The sequence below is a fragment of the Heterocephalus glaber genome, unplaced genomic scaffold (genome assembly GCF_053883595.1).
Source record: "Heterocephalus glaber isolate CG9 unplaced genomic scaffold, H.glaber_assembly_v1.0 deba00001547, whole genome shotgun sequence".
NCBI lineage: Eukaryota > Metazoa > Chordata > Mammalia > Rodentia > Bathyergidae > Heterocephalus > Heterocephalus glaber.
In genome coordinates, this window is record NW_028258340.1 from 11,969,765 (window position 1) to 11,989,083 (window position 19,319).

General features: G+C 34.5%; 1 pseudogene; it reads right to left on the reverse strand.

Moving 5' to 3' along the window:
- Nucleotides 1-3,315: 3,315 nt before the first annotated feature.
- On the reverse strand, nt 3,316-6,861 carry LOC101713825 (cofilin-2 pseudogene; annotated as a pseudogene).
- Between the last annotated feature and the right edge of the window lie 12,458 nt (nt 6,862-19,319).

Below are 19,319 nucleotides of genomic sequence, written 5' to 3' on the forward strand. Positions count from 1 at the left end.
TTCTTTCTCTCATGATTTTCCCTAGTATTTCCACTGCAAGTGGCAAGCTGAGGTACTAAGTCAGGCTCAAGATGTTCTGTTACTAAATTACTTTCAGCACAAACAGAATTCCCCACCTATATACTGCTATTCGGTATCTATGTTTGACATAATCAAAACACAGCACACCTGGGTTTCTGCAGTAGCAAGAGAGGAGAATGTCACTTTTTCCTAACAGAAGAGAATAAATTGAACCATTTCCCACTCAAACTCTCTGCAAGGCTGAGCCCAGAGAAGGGGGATTTTAGGGCACCGCAGAGATGGCTCTGTCAATATCTCAAGGGTCTGCTCATCTCAATTCACAGTAATGTCTGCTAACAGAAGTTTCTTGGCTTTCAGGCAGTTTAGGGAGCAATCAACCAGATAGTATGGGAGTGTGCACAACAAGATGCCTGCTGCTGAGGTAATGTGCAGCTGTGATTTTATTTTGCTCTGTTTGGATAACATAATCCTCTGTTACTGCATTAACTGAAAAAGACTGCAAATAAATGACCAGTTTGAAAGAACACAAACTAAAATTACCAACATTCCAGGACTCCTATTGAGATCACTACAGCAGGAAGAACATTATTTCCAAAGATCCAGAATAAAGCAGCAGTAAGTCCAAGAAAAATGTGGGTCTCTCAATGAGGCATCATCTTCACCAACCCACAGAACAGTAGAGATGAGGGTGAAGATGGAATTTGTTGCAAAATTATGTATTTTTTAGAAATGTCAACTATCAAGCATAGAACACTCCAAACTGCAGCCACCAGTTTTTTAGTAGCTTCCAATTACTACTATTTCACTGCTGTTCATTTTCCACTTGCTCAAAAATAGAATCCATATTTATTTAATTGTTAAGGCTTAATATTAGTCAATATATATAACCCTCAGGAAATGCATTTGGCTTATAAATGAAGAGCTTTGATTACTTTTATTCCTAATATCGATGTGATTATTCAAAATGCAGGATTCTCTTGTTTTATTTCTGACAAAATGCAGAGTTTATTACATAGCTGATTTGTGAAATAGGCTTTGCACCTTTCACAACCCTAGCGTTGTGCTAAACTTTTTGATAGAGTGGGTATTGTGCAAAATTTAAGCAGAAAGAGGTCTGAAAAATTTAGGATTTGTAATGATATTGTACCTCAAACTCGAACTACCTCAAAAACATATCCTATAGCATTGATGCAGAAGAGCCTTAGACCAAAGCCTGGTCTTCTCTTTAATAGGATTAAGAAAGTGATGGTAGAGCCTTAATCCAGGAAACCCCCTCTTCCTTCCATGCATGAAGCCTCCACACACGTCTGTCATTCATGTTTCAACTCTGTTTTACCATAGGAGTCATAACTTTTATGTACTCTCTCTATGGCAACAATGCCATGCTTTTCCACCAAGGAAATCACCTTTTCTGATTTTTCCTGTGGAAAATGTGGAAGAGAAACTATACAATATGAACAATATTCAGAAATACTGGTGATCTCTGTGCTGCTACTTAGATATTTTTCACACATCTTTAGCTAACTCTGTATTTCAAGTTATCTGTCAAAAAGTTATAAATTTCCCATGTAAATTGATGGACAGAAAATAAGCTTAGCATTTAATGAACCAAATTTGAAAATCTAGAATTTATATTTATGAATTGGTATGATCTACCTACAAAGAAGCTGGTTAGTGGCTTCATCAAAAGCAGAACAATAACAAGAAAAAGAATCTGCAGTGTGACTTCTTTCTTAATATTTTGATGTATGACTGAAATATGACTCAGCCTCCTACCCTATGTTCCAAAGAACTGTTAACATTCAGAAGAAGTTGAGGGCTAAGGAAAGAGGTTAAAAATGTGGTAGGTAGAAGGCCATTTCTTCTCTTACAGAATCAAGTTGTCCATGCAGGGAAGGTATAGACCACAGCTATGTCATTTGCACTCTTGTTAGGAAAGCTTCTACTGAAGGAATACTGAACACACTTCAGTTGATTTGGTTTTAATGTACATTATTTTAAAATAGTGTGAAGGTTCTATCTTTGTCAGTATCTCCTAGAAAATTTGGCATACTGAAATTTTCAAAATAATAAAAACATATAAATATCAAATCTGATGTGAATTTTCTCAGTAGAGATAGAAGCTTCCTGCTTTTTTTTCTGTAACATGCCACACTTTTTATTGCAACGTGGCCATTTTTGTGAGGGTAGGGAGTTTGATCTCAAAACAATGTTCCATTTAAGGCTCTTTTATACAGAAATTGCCATCTTGACTGATATTCAAACTATTTTTACTGTTGCAAGACTCACTTGGCAAACATAAAATTCTATACTTATTCAGTAGTGTACACTCAAAAGAAAACACAAAGGCATTAATACTGTAACAGCTGTTTAAAGATACACAGGTTAACAGGAATGAACACTGAGGTACTACGATAAACTGATGACACAGTTAATGAAACTTAATTGGCATTCCTTTCAGAGGATTAAACTCATTACAAAAAAAAAGTTCTTTTAATGCATAGTGTTATATCTGTGCTGCCATGTCACAAAAATAGTCTTGCCAAGGCAGGTGAGGTATACGAATGCTGTGCGCCTCACAGAACTGCAATCAAGTGCAACTATAAATAAAACTGAAGAAAAGCTTACCATCTGACCAGTAGCTAATACTTTCAAGGAATTCAATTAGCTTAACCTCTGCAGTATTCTAAACTTGTCACATTGGCAATCACATTCACTGTAGTGCTTGCAGCAAAGGAGGCATATAACCAGTTCTTTTGGCTAACATAAGATGGGAAGGCATTCCTTGAGTTGTACATAAAAATAACCACAAAAGTAAGGGTGTTGAAACTGAAAGTGTAAATAAGGATTAAAATGACTAAAAGGAATAATTGATAATTTGAAATAGAAAAAAGTCCAAAGGTGTAGGGGTGGTGGGCGGGGAGGAGGAAAGGTGAGAAAGGAAAGGAAAAATTATGAGAAAAGAAAAAAATGGAAAAGAAATCTATGTAAATGGGGAAGGGTGGAGGGGGTAAAGGGCACACAGGTAATGGGGAAAAAAAATAAGAACCAAGATACATCATGTACAGGTACAAGCACCCAATGATGAATGTAAACATACTGTATACCTAAAATGTACCAATAAAAGAATTAATACAAAAAAAGTAATGGTGTTAAACAGTCTAATGGCAATCACTGACAAGCTGTTTAAATGAATGGTATCTCCTTCATTCATTGTGTTGGAAGAGTCCAGTGGAAAGGGAAAAAACAAAAAACAAAACCTAATGCTATTTCAATGGATTTAGCTGGAAAAATGAAAGCCTCTTATGATCCAGATGGCACTTGACTGTCATTGTATAACGGTTTTCCTTCAAGTGAAACTACTACATTGCCTCGCAGTTTCTCTCCAAGTGTTGAACGGTCCTTAATATCATCCAATCCATTTACTTGCCACTCGTGTTTAATACCTGTAAATTTCTTTTTAATGGCATCTTTAGAGCTGGCATAAATCATCTTGCTTTTTAATAGTGCACTTTCAGAAGCCCAGAATATAAATACTAGGTCTTTCTTAGACTCTTTTGTTTCGTATGTGACATCTTAAAAAGCATATCGGCAATCATTCAGAGGTAGCAACTTCACAAAAGATGTGTAGGAGTCCTCTACAGTATTACCAATGTCACCCACCAAGATTTGCTTTGCTTCCTCTACAATTATTTGTCTTTTGTCATCTCTTAAACAGAAGAGAACTGCTTTCTTTCGGATTTCATCTCCTCTTGTGTAGATTTCCTTACTTTCAAATCATTAAAAACTTTGATGACTTCATCATTCACTGTAACTCCATATGCTATAGTGCCCGTGCTGTGACTGCAGCGGCGGCTCCGGCTTGGGCTTGATGGCACTGGCAGGAGGAGAGGAGGGGCAGCCGGCTGCTAGTGCGGAGCACGCCAGGACCTGCAGTCCTGGGGGGCAGGGCTGGCAAGCCACCCTTCCTGCTATTTTTTAATTGTTTCTCTGGTTATGTTTTTTTTATTTCCTTGGTGCTTGTGTTGGCGCTTTCTCTCTCTGTCCACTGCTACAGGGAGGGTGCACTGGGGTGAAAACCGATTTTTAATCCAAGACTTCATGCTCCAGCTGCCAAAGTAACCAAAAAGAGCATGTAGGGCTCAAAGAAAACTTCTCATGGCTGTTAGGTGGGAAGGAACAGCTGCCTCCCAGAGGCATGGCTGGACCATCTCAACCTGGAGTAATTTATCAAAAGAAAGACATGGTGTCAGCCAGGATAAGGGTAATTGTGAAGATAAAAGGAATTCTCATGACTCAGTGGAAGAACTGGGGGTAACCCAAAGACAGATTGGAAATAGAAAGGGCTCTAGCTTCACAATGGACAGATGGTCAGTGACTCTTGAGAAATAATATTAAAATAGGGCTGACTCTAGGAGATTTTAAGAGAATTTTAGTCATTCATTCTGCCTCTTTTACTTTCTTTGACTCTACCTTGAATGTTTATATTAACCCTCTCTCTGCCCTCTTTTGTTCTTGGTTTAATATTTCCCCAAATAGTAAAACCCTATTGAAAAGGAATTTTTCCTTATAGCTTTGGAATATTTCTACAATCCATATTTGTGCATCTCATATTACTAGCACTACTAATTTCATAAGCATTTTCTTGTGGAATGCAGACTGGATATTGACCAGAGTAGAAATAGAAGTGAGCCTCTAGAACTTTTATATAATTTATCAAGCGGACTATTTAAGAAATGATGTAAGGGACCTAAATGATCTCTAAATGAACTGTGCTGGGGAGTACATTTTGCAAGCCCCTCTAACTAGAAAGCTTTTTATGTAGTTCAAAACTCATGAAAAAAAAATTCCCAGGCTTTGTTGTGGAACTAGAAAGAGGACATTCATATATAAACTTGAAAGCACTTATAGTAGCATCTTCATTATAAATGCTGTGATGAAAGATAAATGAATTATGTAAACAAATCAACATGGAACTTTATTTACTTGAAATCAGAGAGTGAACTGAATTAAATTTAGTAAGTATCCTCTAAGGATATGTTATTGTGTTAGGAAGTCATGAGGTCAAGCAGGCAACTCCTGAGTGAAAAGGAAACAACTCCTATGGTGTTACAGTCTCTGGATCACTTAGTATGTTTAAAAGATATTACTTGTTCTTCACTGGGATATCCTTAGTGGTTAAAATGAACTAATTTTGTCAATTACTTTTCTTGTTTCATGGTTTTATTTTTACTACACAAAGGATTGAATTCTTTCTCTTGTGTTCTCTCTGGTATTGAACAAACCACATAAACTATTAAGTTTCAGATTTGTTAAATTAGGCCATAAAGTTAACATCAAGATTGAATAAAAACTGCATGTGAAATTCCGTAAGTTGCATAATATTTAATAAAGTTAAATATATACTTTAACTAATTAAATAATATTGCTCAAAGGCATGTAGCTTAGTGAACTTGTGCAAACCTATAATTTCTCTGTACTTCTGTTTCTTTATTTTTAGAATGGAAATAACAATAGTATTTGCTTAGTAGGGCTATATTAAATGCATTAATGTATGTAAAGCCTTTAAAAGCATTAACTCTTAGTGATTGTTACTATTTTATTATTGTTATCATAAATATTCCATTCCATATCTTAACTCCTTTACTTTTTGTAACAAACTTTGAATTTTCAATGTTAAAGGATAATTGATCTATCATCTATGTCTTTTATTCATTTGTGCATGTTTTCTATTTTCCCAATCCAGCTGAAAAAAGTATAGAGTTGTACTTTTCCAAACCATAACCATTAGCCACATGTGACTATAGAGCACTTCAAAGATGGCTAATCTAAACTGAGATCTGCTCTACATGTGAATTACAAAGTCGAGTTTGAAGATAGTGGAAAAAAAGAATATAAAATGTCTCTTAAATAGTTTTACATTAATTAAATACAAAAATGATACCATTAAATTTTATTGTTTACTTTCATCTTTTTTATTTTCTGAATCGGTTACAAGAGCATTTTAAATTGCAGGAGAGGCTTATGATATATTTATATTGTACACTGGTAATATAATCATTATTTTAGGTAGCCATTTTGTGATGAGCCAGGCAGGATATGTGAGATCACATAATTTTAAAGTACTACTGGGAAAGAAAATCAACAACATTTTTCAGTTCCGGTACTTGTCCTTTTGAAGACAAACTTACTCTCTACTGTTGTAAACAACCTGAAAAGGAATTAGCTTGTAATAGCATAGAATAAATGTCTATTCAAAAACTATGTATCAACACATAATATTTGTTAAGCTCTGCATCAGGCACTATGAAGAAGACACTCTTGTTCCATGGCCCAGATTCTCATGGAATGTAAAATCTTGCAGAGGTGCAAATAATTGTATCAATGGCCATTTAGTTGCAACCCTAATATGATGCAAAAGAAACACAGAGTATTATGACAATGGAAGACCCAACCCTTGAAGGTAGAGGAGCAGCTTATTGCAAGGACCTAGTAATTCTTTCTTGAGAAAGTAATATTTAAGGAGCAAGGTCCAGTACATTAATATGACAGCATTGGAGATTCTATCTTGTGTTCTAATACTATCATAACCATATTTTTGGCAGTGAATTGTTAGGAAATTTACTTAAACTCTTAGAGTTTCAATTTTCTTATCGTTAAAGCAGGAATAATTATATTCATTTTATAGGGGTAATGTAAGGGAAATGAAATAAGGTGTGTTAAATACCTTTTGTAGTGCTGAGTATATTAGGAACTTGGAAAATAATTCCAGTTGCTCTAGAGTGCTTCCTGATACTTCTAATTTTGTGTTTATTTCTTACTTTCCACAATTTCCCTCATGGCTATGATACCATCCACTTATATGTCAATGAATCCTAAGTCAGCATATGTAAGCCACTGTGTTTCAACTAATATTCTAAAGTCTCACAAACAGGCACACAAATATATCCCTTTCACTATGTATTTCTTATTTTACAGTTCTATTAGTGATTATTTCAGCTTTTGTAAATCTGATAAATTCTTTATTTTGCTTGTATTTTTGAAAGGTACTTTTTTTCCAATAATGCTAGAATTTATTTACCTTTATTGAGATCTTTACTTTTTTATGGGCTCAATTTACCATCTAATGACTTTTCATTTCACCTGCAGGACCTCCTTGCAGGTCATCTCCCTCAGCTTTTGTTTATCTGGGAATATCTTCATTTCAATTCCACTTTTGAAGGACAATTTTTCTGGATATAGAATTCTGGATATTGTATTTTTCTTTTTGGAATTTGAATATATAATCTCACTGGCTTCTGGACTCTGAAGTTTCTGATGATAATATTATGAGGATCCCTTGTAACTGACAAGTGCTTCTCTCTTACTGTTTTCCATATTCTCTCCTTGTCTTTGAAAGATTTGGTTATAATGTGCCTTGGTGAGTCTCTTAGAGTTTATCTTTCTTGAAGTTGACTAAGTTACTTGGGCACTTGCATTCCTGTTTTTCATCAAATTTGGAAAGTTTATAGCCAACAATATTTCCTCAAATATTATCTCTGCCCCTTTCTCTCTCTTCTGTTTTTCAAAACACTCCTTGTGAACATGTTAATTTGCTAGATTGTATCTCACAGGCTTCTTAGACTCTTCATTTTTAAAAACGTTTTTTCTTTCTGTTCCTCAGGGTTGATAATCTCCTCTGACCTATCTTCTGGCTGCTCTAATCTGCCTCTGAATTCTTCCATTTTCATTTCTGTTAATATAATTTTCAACTCCAAAATTTATTTTTTGGTTTTCTATCTTCTTGTTGCTATTTCCATGTTATTTGCATATAATATTCTTGAATTTTCCCCATTGTCTTTTTTTTTTTTTTTTACCAGGGATCGAACTTGTGACCTTGTGCTTGTGAGGCAGGCTCCAGAACCAAAGCGCTAAATCCCCAGCCCCCCCATTGTCTTTTATATTGATACATTTTATTATATTTCCCATTAAGTTTATTGGTACATTTTAGGTATAAAATACAGTTACATTCATCACTGGGATCTTGTACCTTTACACGAGTATCTTGGTCCTTATTTTTTTCCCCTTCCTCTGATCTCCCTTCACCCCCCTACCCTTCCCTATTTGCAAAGACTTTATTTCCATTTTTTTCCTTTTCTCATATTTTTTCTTTTCCCTTCTTTCCTTTCCCCTACCCCTCACACTTCCCCTGCTCCTTTAGACCTTTTCTTCCTATTACACAATATCAATTATACATTTTTAAAATTACAATATCAAGATCTAGGAGACATTACCACAGATTTTACAGAATTTAAAAGGATATAGAAAGCATATTGCAAAAATCTTTTTTGGAATAAATTTGACAACTTCTAAGAAGTACCTTGGAAGACAAATTAATGAAACTAACTCTGGAGGAAATATAAAATTTGAATAGCACCTATTAAAGAAAGTATATTCCTAGCTTGAAAACCTACCTGTATGAAAACGACAGGCTAATATACATTTTAACTGATAAATTATATCAAACAATTAAAGCAGAAAAAAGAAGGAACACTTCTCCCCTCATTTGAGGAAATCAACATTGTGCTAATCCTAAAACTGGATAAAGATAATAGAAGGAAAAAGTATGAACATAGATAGAAATTTGTTTAACAAAACAAACTATTAGAAGTCAGATTTGGCAGGATGTAGAAAGTGGTTTTGTTATAGGGATGGCAGTGTTGGTTCAGGGTTGGAAGATCCACCCCCAAAAGTCATAATTTTAACAGGGAAAGGAAAAAGCCATATGATCCTGTCACTAGTTAGAGAAAAAGTATTGGACCAAATTCTATAGCTGTGCCTGGTAAAAGGTATCAGGAGACTAGAAGTAGAACAGAACCTTCTCAACAGATTAAAGACATGTACTCCATACTTCCAGCGAGAATGCCTTGTATGAATCGAGAAGATACAATGCTTTCTCCTTAAGGTAGGGAACAAGGGCAGATATGCTTACTCTTTATCTGTCCATTAAACTTTGAAACCTAGCCCCCACCAAAATAGTCTGGCAATAAAATGACACAACTAGGATAGGATTGGCACTGCAGAAGCAAAATCTTTATATGTAGATGAAATGATCATCGACAGAGAAAATACTAAGAAATCTCTAGGAGCCCCTAGAACTTGTATTTGAATTTAACAGGATTAGAAAACACAAGATATATATAAAAGTTCAGGTCTATGTATACTTGCTATAAATGAAGAATTAGATATTGAAATTTAAAAGTTATGTAGGAGTACAAAGGACCTAGAAAAGTAAAAAGAAAAAGAAAAAAAGAAAACAGCGTTGGAAGACGTTTATTTTAAGACTTTCTCTAAAGCCACAGTAATCAAGGCAGTGTTGGTGTAAGGAAAGACATATAGATCATTGGAATAAAACAGAGAATCTAGAAATAGAACCACACATACATGGTCCACTGAGTTTTGAAAGATTATTTAACATTAACATTTTATAGAATATAAACTCAATTCAAGAGCCGAGGAAAAGATAGTGTTGTCAGCAAGCGGCACTAGAACACCTGGTATCCGTATATAAAAAATTAACCTCAACCCTTTATTTGATACATAAAAATAACTTGAAAGGATCTATGAACCTAAATATGAAGGACTAAATCTATAAAATTTTATGAACAAATTATAAGGGAAAATGTTTATGAATTTAGGGTAGGCAAGAACTTTCTAGGATACAGAAAAACATGATGTATAAAAGAAAAAAATTGATAAATGAGATTCCATCAAAATTTAGAACTTTAAATGACATTGTTAAAGTGAAAATTAGTCCTTAAAGAGAGCATATTTACAATGCATATAACCTATGACCAGAATATATAAAAAACTCTTACAGCTCATTAATAGACAACCCAATTAAAAAGTAGACACAAGAAGATGATAAATAGCCAGTACAGCACAAGGAAAGGTGTGCAACACTAGAATCAGAAAAATGCTAATCAGTACAATAACAAGATTGAATTATAAACTCATTAGGTAGATGAAGTTAAAAGATTTAAAAGCCTTGTCATGACTTTTTCTTTTTGTTGGATTCTACCCCTTTGCATTTAATTTGTCACGCCCAACGGATTCATTCTTCTGGGCTTCCTGGGGTTATGATCCTCATTGTCTTTTCCTAGGATATTGTCTAAAATTTTTTGGGGTGCCGGTTTGGTTTTCATGAAGTTCCTGAGGTGCTCTTTGTCATGAAAGTATCTTATTTCTCCATCAATTTTGAAAGATAGTTTTGCAGGGTACATCACCAGGTACATCTGGGTTGGAGGCTGTTTTCCTTCAGGGCTTGAAATACATCACTCCAAGCTCTTTTTGCCTTGAGGGTTTGCATTGAGAAGTCTGCTGTGATTGTGATGGGCTTTTCTTTGTATGTGATTTGTTTCTTTTCTCTCACTGCTTGTAGAATTTTGTTCTTCTGTTGGATTTCTGGAATCCTAACTATTATATGCCTATGTATAGGTTTTGTTTGATCAAGGCTATTTGGAGTCCTATATGCCTCACTTATCTGTATGTCAAGTTCTTTTCCCCTCCTTGGGAAGTTTTCTGCCATCACTTCTGTGAACGTTTTTTTTTATGTCATCTGCACTCTCTCCTCTTTCTTCATTGACTCCAGTCAGTCTTATGTTATTCTTCTTGGCATGGTCTAGCAGTTGCTGGATTGATTTCTCATGTTCCCTTACAATTTTAAAGCAATTTTTCTTTTCCTGGTCATTAATTACAATCTTATCTTCTACATCTGAAATTCTGTCCTCACATTGGTTCATTCTGCTGTGCAGACTTTCAATGGAGATTTTAATCTCCTGGAAATCTGTTTGCATCTGTTTTATGGATTCCATTTGTTTCCTATGTTGTGATTCCATCGTGTTCCTCAGCTCCTCTATTTTTTTTATCTGTGTCCTCTCTAGATTTATTAATCATGTCTTGCACTATGGGCACAATCTCTGCTGTTATCTGAGAAATTATTTCTGATTTCCTTTTTTCCAGATCCTCTTTGGTTTCCAGTTCAGGGAGTCCAGGTGGTTCAGGATCAGATTGTTCCATATCTTTTCCCTTTGGGATTGCTGTAGGTGATCTGGAAGTCTGTTTTTGAGGCTTGTTTATGTGTCTTCTCATTTCCATGGTGGGGGGAGTGCTGGTGGTGCCCTCGTGGCTCACTTCTTCTGCCCTGGAAGTGATGGAATGGTGGCTGGGGAGCCTCCTCCTGGACACTCTTGAAAGGTACTTTTTGCATGTAGTAGACTTTTAGGTTTACCGTTTTTCTTAGTGCAATAAGGTTTTCAACAAGAAATGTATTATCCCTTAGTCTATTGCTTTTTGTGCAATGTCTCGCTTCTGTTTGCAGTTGAGATTTTCTTTCTTTTGTAAAAATTTCATTTTATTAATATATATGTGTAGTACATAATGTTCACATTCCTTATTGGAAGTTGGTACATATATACAACATATGTTAATTCCTTTTTTCATCTTCTTTCCCTTCCATCTTTTCCCTATTGAACCATCTCTTGACCCCCTTCCTTCTTTGTAAATGTTTGCAGTACCTGATGTTTACATTATTGGTGTAGTGTTGGTGCATGTACATAACACATCCCACTTCCTTTTTTCATCCCCTGTACCCCCTCTCTCCCCACTGTCTCCATTTCTTTATGATAGGTGTTGAGAAATGTGTTTGTAATACATTTTGATGTAGTTTTATTTTTTTTCTCTTACATTTTGTTGAGTTTCTTGGATTTGGGAATTTATAGTTTTCACCAAAGCCAGAAAAATTTTGGCCAGTTTTCCAATAAAAGTAAATAGTTGGTGAAAAATTTCTTGTTTGATAAAAGGCACACTTCAAATTAAGGAGTGATGGTGGCAAAGATGGGCTATTTTTACCCTTTTAATTTATACAGTTTTTTACCTTAATTCAAATCAATGAAAAATCAGAAGATAGCACAAGGGGCATAAAAAACCTGTTTGCAGGAGTAATAGCAGAAAAATTTCCAAGCATGGAAAAAGGATTTGACATACAGATTAGTGAGATATGTAGAGTTCCAAATAGTCTTGATTAGAAAAGGAATATACCAAGCAATATAATAAACAAGATTTCATAAATTCAACACTAGAACAGGATCTTAAAAGCTATTAGAGAAGTGATATAGTTTCTCAATAAAAGTGTATCACTTGTGTAGTTTAAACCATAGGAAAGAAACAAAAGACAGAAAGTAAAGGAAAATAATAACTATGGAACACATCAATATAATAATTGAAAAATATCATTCATCATGGTGCATAGCATCTTATTTTTGACACTTCCCCTTAACAATGGGAATGCTTCTGAGTAGTTTGACAGTTATGTGTGTTTGCATGATTAAATTGTTTTATTTAGTATTTTTTAAATTATTTAATTGTATACATTAATTATCTTTTATTGAAGGTTAGAAATTCAATATTTATGACCCATAAGATGTCATAGTTGAATGTATTTTAGCTTAACTTGTGGATGTGTTTTATTTTTGCTCTTCATTTTCTGTTTTCTCTTGCCACAATTTTTTAAAACCTGGTTTATTTTTCAAGCTTATACATTCTTTTAAGTTTTTCAAACTTTTTGAACAACAAGTATTATAAATATACAAATTAAGAAACAAAAAGTGATTAAGTAGTTAGCTCTATAATACTATTAAATGTGGAGGTACCCTATTTATCCTGGAAGAGTATACCTGCCAAAGTGCCTGAAATATTCATGGCAAAATGACAAGTTACAGTCTCACTAAGGGAACAGGTCTTATTGTTTAGCTCTCTATTTCATAAACTTTATGTGAATCTTTTCACTTCATGTTATGAGAACAATACCCAAAGCAGGTGACCATTATTTTTAATTCTTTACTGCTTGACGTGGATTACATTTTAATGTCTCTGTTTTTAAGACTTGAGACTTTTCTTAATTTTTGAATTACACCAGGGGAACATGTTGTTACTGTCAGAAATATTCTCACAAACCACCTCTAAGAAGTACTATTCCTGCATATTTTCATTGTTTACATTATCATTTCCAAGACAACCATCTGGTTCATACTTAGTCATGTAAAATAAGAGCAATCATTCTTAATTACTATTTCTACAGCCCTAGGGTTTGACTGAGCTCAGCTTGGTGGATTTTCTCTCATGACTTTGGACTCAGATAATAGCTGAATCTAGGACGCTCTTAAAGTTTTCTTTTTCACATGTCTGGTTGATGTCAGTTTTCTGCTGGAAATGCAACACGGGCTAACAACAGAAACCCCTACAGATGGCCTTTCTGTGTGGGTAGTTTTTCCTTGTTCTGTGGTAGCTTTGCTCCAGAGGCAGGTGTCTGGAGAGAGACCACTATGCTGAGTGAGCTAAGTTTATTTCAAATTCTACTTAAATATCAATATGCCTGATTGAGTAGGGTCTTCCAAAAGACACATTCATTCATGACATGGTTACAAAAATCAAAATTTATGACGGTGACTATAGACACGTGAGATAACTGGTGAGTCAGTAAATTGACTTTTATAACTCCTACCCTTTTATGATAATGCTTGGAAGAAATTGCTGTCTGAAATAGCATTACCTGTCACTGAAAGGTTGAAAATATTCAATAATAAAAATTCGTCACTAGTAAGGGCAAAATTTCTAAATATTTCTACAGTTAGAGAAGTCAAGGGAGTTGCAGAATAACAGAAAAGATAATAATTAAGAGTATTTTATTAAATGTATGTTAATGATGGGATATAGCAAATATTTTGTAAGTTGTTTATGTGCATGTGCATCTAAATAAATTGACAGAAATGTGTACATTTGCTAAGTCAGTATTATTCTATAGGTTGTATATATAAAGAAGTCATGTCCAAATGAAGGTAGCTTGATCACTCAACTGATATGAGGTAGTGTTCCTATTTGTTAACTTATAATTTAATGCTTTATTTGAAACAAGAGTAACTTTTAACTACTAAATTGTGAGTTATAAATTAGATTAGCTTCATGCAGTATAAAATTCAATTTATTTAATTAAATTAATATTTCTGAATTGGCCATCTTTTCAGTTTTGGGACATAATAACCAATATCCACAACTTAGAAGAAAAGGTTTAATTTGGCTTATGGTTTCAGAGGATTCAGTCCATAATCAGTTGAGTGCAAAGCAGAAACATCATGGGAGAAAGGCATGGTAGAACAATAACATCATCGTGAGGGGGTATGGTGGAGCACAGCAAGGGAAAAGAGAAAGGAAAGGATCAGATATAAACCCTAAGGTCACACCTCCATGACACATCCAGAAGTGTGCTTTACTAGTTCCCTACATGGCTCTCAAGGCAATCAAGTTGTCAATTAAGCTTAACTGGCACAATGTTCAATTTGTAAGACAATTCAATTCTTTTGTTTAGTATAGCTATCTATAATTTTCTGCAGAGAAAAAAGTTCCTATTGTTTTAAATCTTGAAATGTACTTAAAGAGGATAAAAAATATCTGTACTTTACATTCACATGCTTGTGAAAATTGCCTGTGAAATAATTTATGAAGTGGGAAAAATGAGAAAATTAATAATATGGAATATAAAACATTTGCTGGTAAATTTTATTACTTGTACAATATTAGGGGATAGTGTACAAATATGTTTGATATCATAATATGTGTTAACATTTTTATTAAAGACCTTAGGGCATTTTTAAATAGACTTATTAAAATTTTCAGTTCCCTGTTCTAAGGGAATGTTTACATCTCATACTTAGTATTTCCTCAGAGTTTTAATTAAAATAGAATTTACAGAGTAAATGAATCATAGCGAACATTGGAAAAAAGGAAGTATTCATTGACATTACTATGGCCTAAGAATATTAACAAATGCAGGGCCAGGGATTTAGCTCAGTGGTTCTGCTGCCTGCCTCACAAGCACAAGGACCCGAGTTTGATCCCTGGTACCAAAAAAAAAAAGAATATTAACAAATCCCAAATTACACATATAAAATATGTATATATCACCATAAAAAGTATCATTATGTTGTTTGATCCCAAAGGGTAAAGTTTCTTGGGATACAGATCTTTTCCATAGTCCTGTCCCTCTCAGTTATCAGTCACATGTTTCCATGCCAAAGGAAATCAATCATCAGATAATCCTATCCTCTTGGGATACACAATGTCAGAAATGCTGGTATTCTTCCAGGTTGTGTTTTTCTATCATAAAATGATACTTCATTCCCAATTTCTTTACCTATCAATTATCTTTAAACTAAGAGGCTAATCTCCTTCTGCCTTTCTCTGTAAATTTCAATTAATTTTCCCTATGTATGTAGCTGCTTGAGGAATGACTGTATACACCACATGATGATGTTTTAGTTAATAATGGACCATATTACAACAAAGGTCTCGATGCCTGTGCAACGATCATCTTTTTCTTATTTCTCATTTTAGTTTACGAATATGAGAGAAAATATGCCAGACTTGCCTTTCAATGTATGGCTTATTTTGCTTAACATAATGTCTTGCAATTTTATATTTTCCTTTAAAAGAAAGAATTTCATTCTTGTTTATGGCTATGTGTACCACATTTTCTTAATCTACTCGCTATATTTAGAAAGTATTTTCCAAATCTCAGGCTATGAAGTGGAACTCTATTTTTACAATTATTTCTAATCCACCTGTGAAGCACTTCAGACTCTTACTTAAGCTTACTTCTAGATGATACAAGAAAAACAGCATTGGGAAAATATAAGTAAATACTGCCTGCTTGGGGAAGAAGGAAGAAATGAAGGGAGAAGAGAATAGAAGTGAACAGATATCAATTTTCCCACTTGTTACTGAATGATATAGAAAGGAGGTGTACTTTTGATAAACAATAATTACATTAAAGGAGGAGAAGGAAGCTATTGCTTTCAATCTCCATTGAGAGAGCTTAAAAAAGTTATTTCTTGGGAAGCTTTCTGCCATCAACCTTGAAAAAGACTCTCAGAACTTGGCCCTATAAAGAGATCTGATATAGAGAAGTTCTGAAATTTTTCTTTCCTGAGCCAACCCCAATTCACATACAGCACAAGGACAGGGCTGAAGTCTGACTGGCCTGCCCAAGGGGTTACTACAGCTGTCGAGTCAGTAGATGTGATAGGGGATCAGTTGCAGTCATTACCCATTGGGGACGGAGTTGAAGTACAATCATACTGTTCAAGTAAAAAGGGGCCAGATCTCTAATGGAAAGAATCACAGACTTCAGCCATGACTGTGAGCAAGGTTAATTGGATTCATGTTTACAAAAACAGTGTAACTGTAACGGAGACCAGAAAACTACTGGACATCATAACTGAGAACTTGGCTCCTTTTCATGTTAAGAGAATCCTCAAACACCAACTTTCCATGTACTCTAACACCAACCTGGGAAGATAAGGGGGCAGGGGATGTTACCTGAACGATTAAATATTTTATTCCAAATATGATAATCTGCATCTCTGAAGTATATTCCTCAATATTTCTCAATCAGAATAAGTTTAAACCAGATTAAATATTTAATTTTTTCCACTGGCAGGTTGGCAGAGAAGGATGGTCTTTGAATAAAAAATAAATTCTATTTTATTTTGGATGACTTTACCTTGTCAGGAGAGGAGAGAGAGTCGACACCTAATTATTCCTCTTTGTCTAGGGTTCATCTCATTTTCTTCCCTATCAGGCTGATGAGAAAGATAGGAAACAATATGGCATGTTGTGTTTCTAACAGTCTTTGTGATTCTGAGTTGATGCGTAAATATCTACTCATCTTGAGATAAGAGACTTTGTTCTGAGTTTCATTTATAAAACAAAAATTAGTCTAAAATCAGGGTACACAAATGACAATAAGACGAAGCAGTAATTATATTAGCTGAAATAGGAGATGGGTCACATGTTTGCATGATTATGGAGTAGGTTTATTCTTATGTTGTTCAATCACAGTCGTGCAGAATCCTTATTGGGTGAAGATATTCTGTGATCTTTGTCTTCAGCAGAGGAATAACATAGCCCAGCCAGCAGCAACTAGACCAACCACCAGCTGGCATCTCTCAGAGCTCTTATTATCTGTCTCACATAGAAATTTTCATGCTCTAAACTACCAGGCTTGCCATGCCAGTTATTTAGGTTTTGCTGCCAAGAGTTGCTCTGGAGAAAATTATGATCATTTGCTTTGAAAATATACTACAAATTGTTTTCTAACCCCAAGTGCTTCTTTACTGGCCCTGAACAAGTTAAAACCATATACTTCTTGTCGAATTTTATGGCAGTGACCATGGAAGTCATCTTGAACTCTTCATATATTCTTCAATACACAATTTATTTACAGTGTCTCTTTAATAGAAGAATACATTTTTAAACCAGTTGAAAGATTGAGCTCATGTAACAAGAAAGTCCAATTTCTAATTACCTCCAAAGGTCTATGGGAATTTTATTTCTCCTCGATACCAGAGGAGAAGAATTCTCACTATCCTTTCTGATATACTGGCACATTTGATGCCATGTCATCCACTCACCTGTGTGACATTGTCTAATCAGCCATTTCTCTCTATTTAATATCTCTTTTTAAAAATTTGCATACTTTTATGGACTTAATGTTCAAATCCCTTCCAAGCCTATATAGTGAAGGCTTACGTCCTATGTGACTGTATGTGGAGATAGTGCCTTTACAGAAGTATGGGTAAATGAGCACAGATTTTTAGTACCCTGTTCCAATGGGCTTGGTGTCCACATAAGAGTAGGAAAAACTAAAGAGCAGTATGTGAGGGCACAGTAAGAAAGAAGCTATCTGTAAGTCAGGAAGAGAGCCTCACAGAAACCCAATCATGCTGCCCCCCTTATCTCACACTTCCAGTCTCCAAAAATGGGAAAAAGTAAGTTTCTGTTGTTTGCACCATCCGAGTTTCAGCACTTTGTGAGGGAAGTTCAAGCTAATAGTAAATACCAATTTTCCCAATATGCACATATTTTCTAATCTTTCTCCCATCTGGAAATTAGCTAACCTATTCTTCCTTGAGCTTTCATTTCTTAACATTCTTTTACTTTCTTTACCTTTACTTATTTTCTTTATTTTAAAAAAGAAAAAAAAATAGAAATTATGTAAAAATTGAAACACTATTTTTTTTACCACCAAGAATTAACAAGTATTTATATTCTATGTTAAAAATGTATCACTTCATTTTTCTCGCCTTCTTTCTCTTCCTTTTCCCCTCCCTTTCTCTTTCCTCTCTTGTCTCCTCCCTTTCCACTTTCCTCTCTTCTCTCCCTCTTCCTCACTTACTTCTTTTTCTTCCTCCCCTTGCCCCTCTCCCTCTCTCTTCAATTTGAGACAGAATTTCTCTGTGTTGCCCATGCTGGCCTTAAATTCCTGGGCTCAAATCATTTCCCTGTTTTAGCTGCCCAAGTATCGAGAAGTACTTAAAGAATGTATTTAATACTACCAGAATTAATACTTTGTTGCGTTATAGACACAGTATTACTCTGGCTAAGATAATATGTCGTATGAAGCATCTAAATTATTCTCTGGATTTTTTATTTTCTCTTAATAATTACTTTGATTCCCAAGTTACTAAAGCTTGACATTTTTTTCTTGCCTTTTATGTTCTTCTCTCCTATACAAGTTCTTCAATTCCTATGACTTTTTATTCTCAGAATTTCTCACAATGGCATTGTGTGTTCTATGGAAAATGTCACTATCCAAACTCAGTCCTTATATTTCACAAAAAAACTATCCCAATATTTTTCTTATTGACTTACAAGCTCTCCTCTATACAAATGATTCTTGTATGGTGTTCATATAGGGCAAAATTAACTATTCCAAAGTGGATAATTCAATGACATTTAGTACATTTACAATGTTGTATGACCACCACTGTATTTAGTTTCAAAATATTTTTTATCCCTTCCAAAGAAAAACATGACTCTAAGCAATTTCCTCCATTACTTCTTCCTCTACCCCTTGGCAACCACCAACAGATTTTCTAATTCTGTGTAATAGGATTTATCTATTCTTAATATTTCATATACACTTGCCCTCCATTATTCATGAGATACATTGTAAGATAGTCAATGCCTAAAACCACAAATAGCACCAAACTCTACACATACTCAGATTTTCCTTATATACAGGTACTTATGATAAAGTTTAATCTAAAAATTAGGTATAGTGAGTAATTAACACCAGTAACTAATAATGAAATATAACAATTAAAAGAATTTACCATAATAAATATTATATGACTCTGGTTTCTCTCTTTCTCAGAATAGTTTTTTTGCTTAAATTCTTTTATTGGTACATTTTAGGTATACAA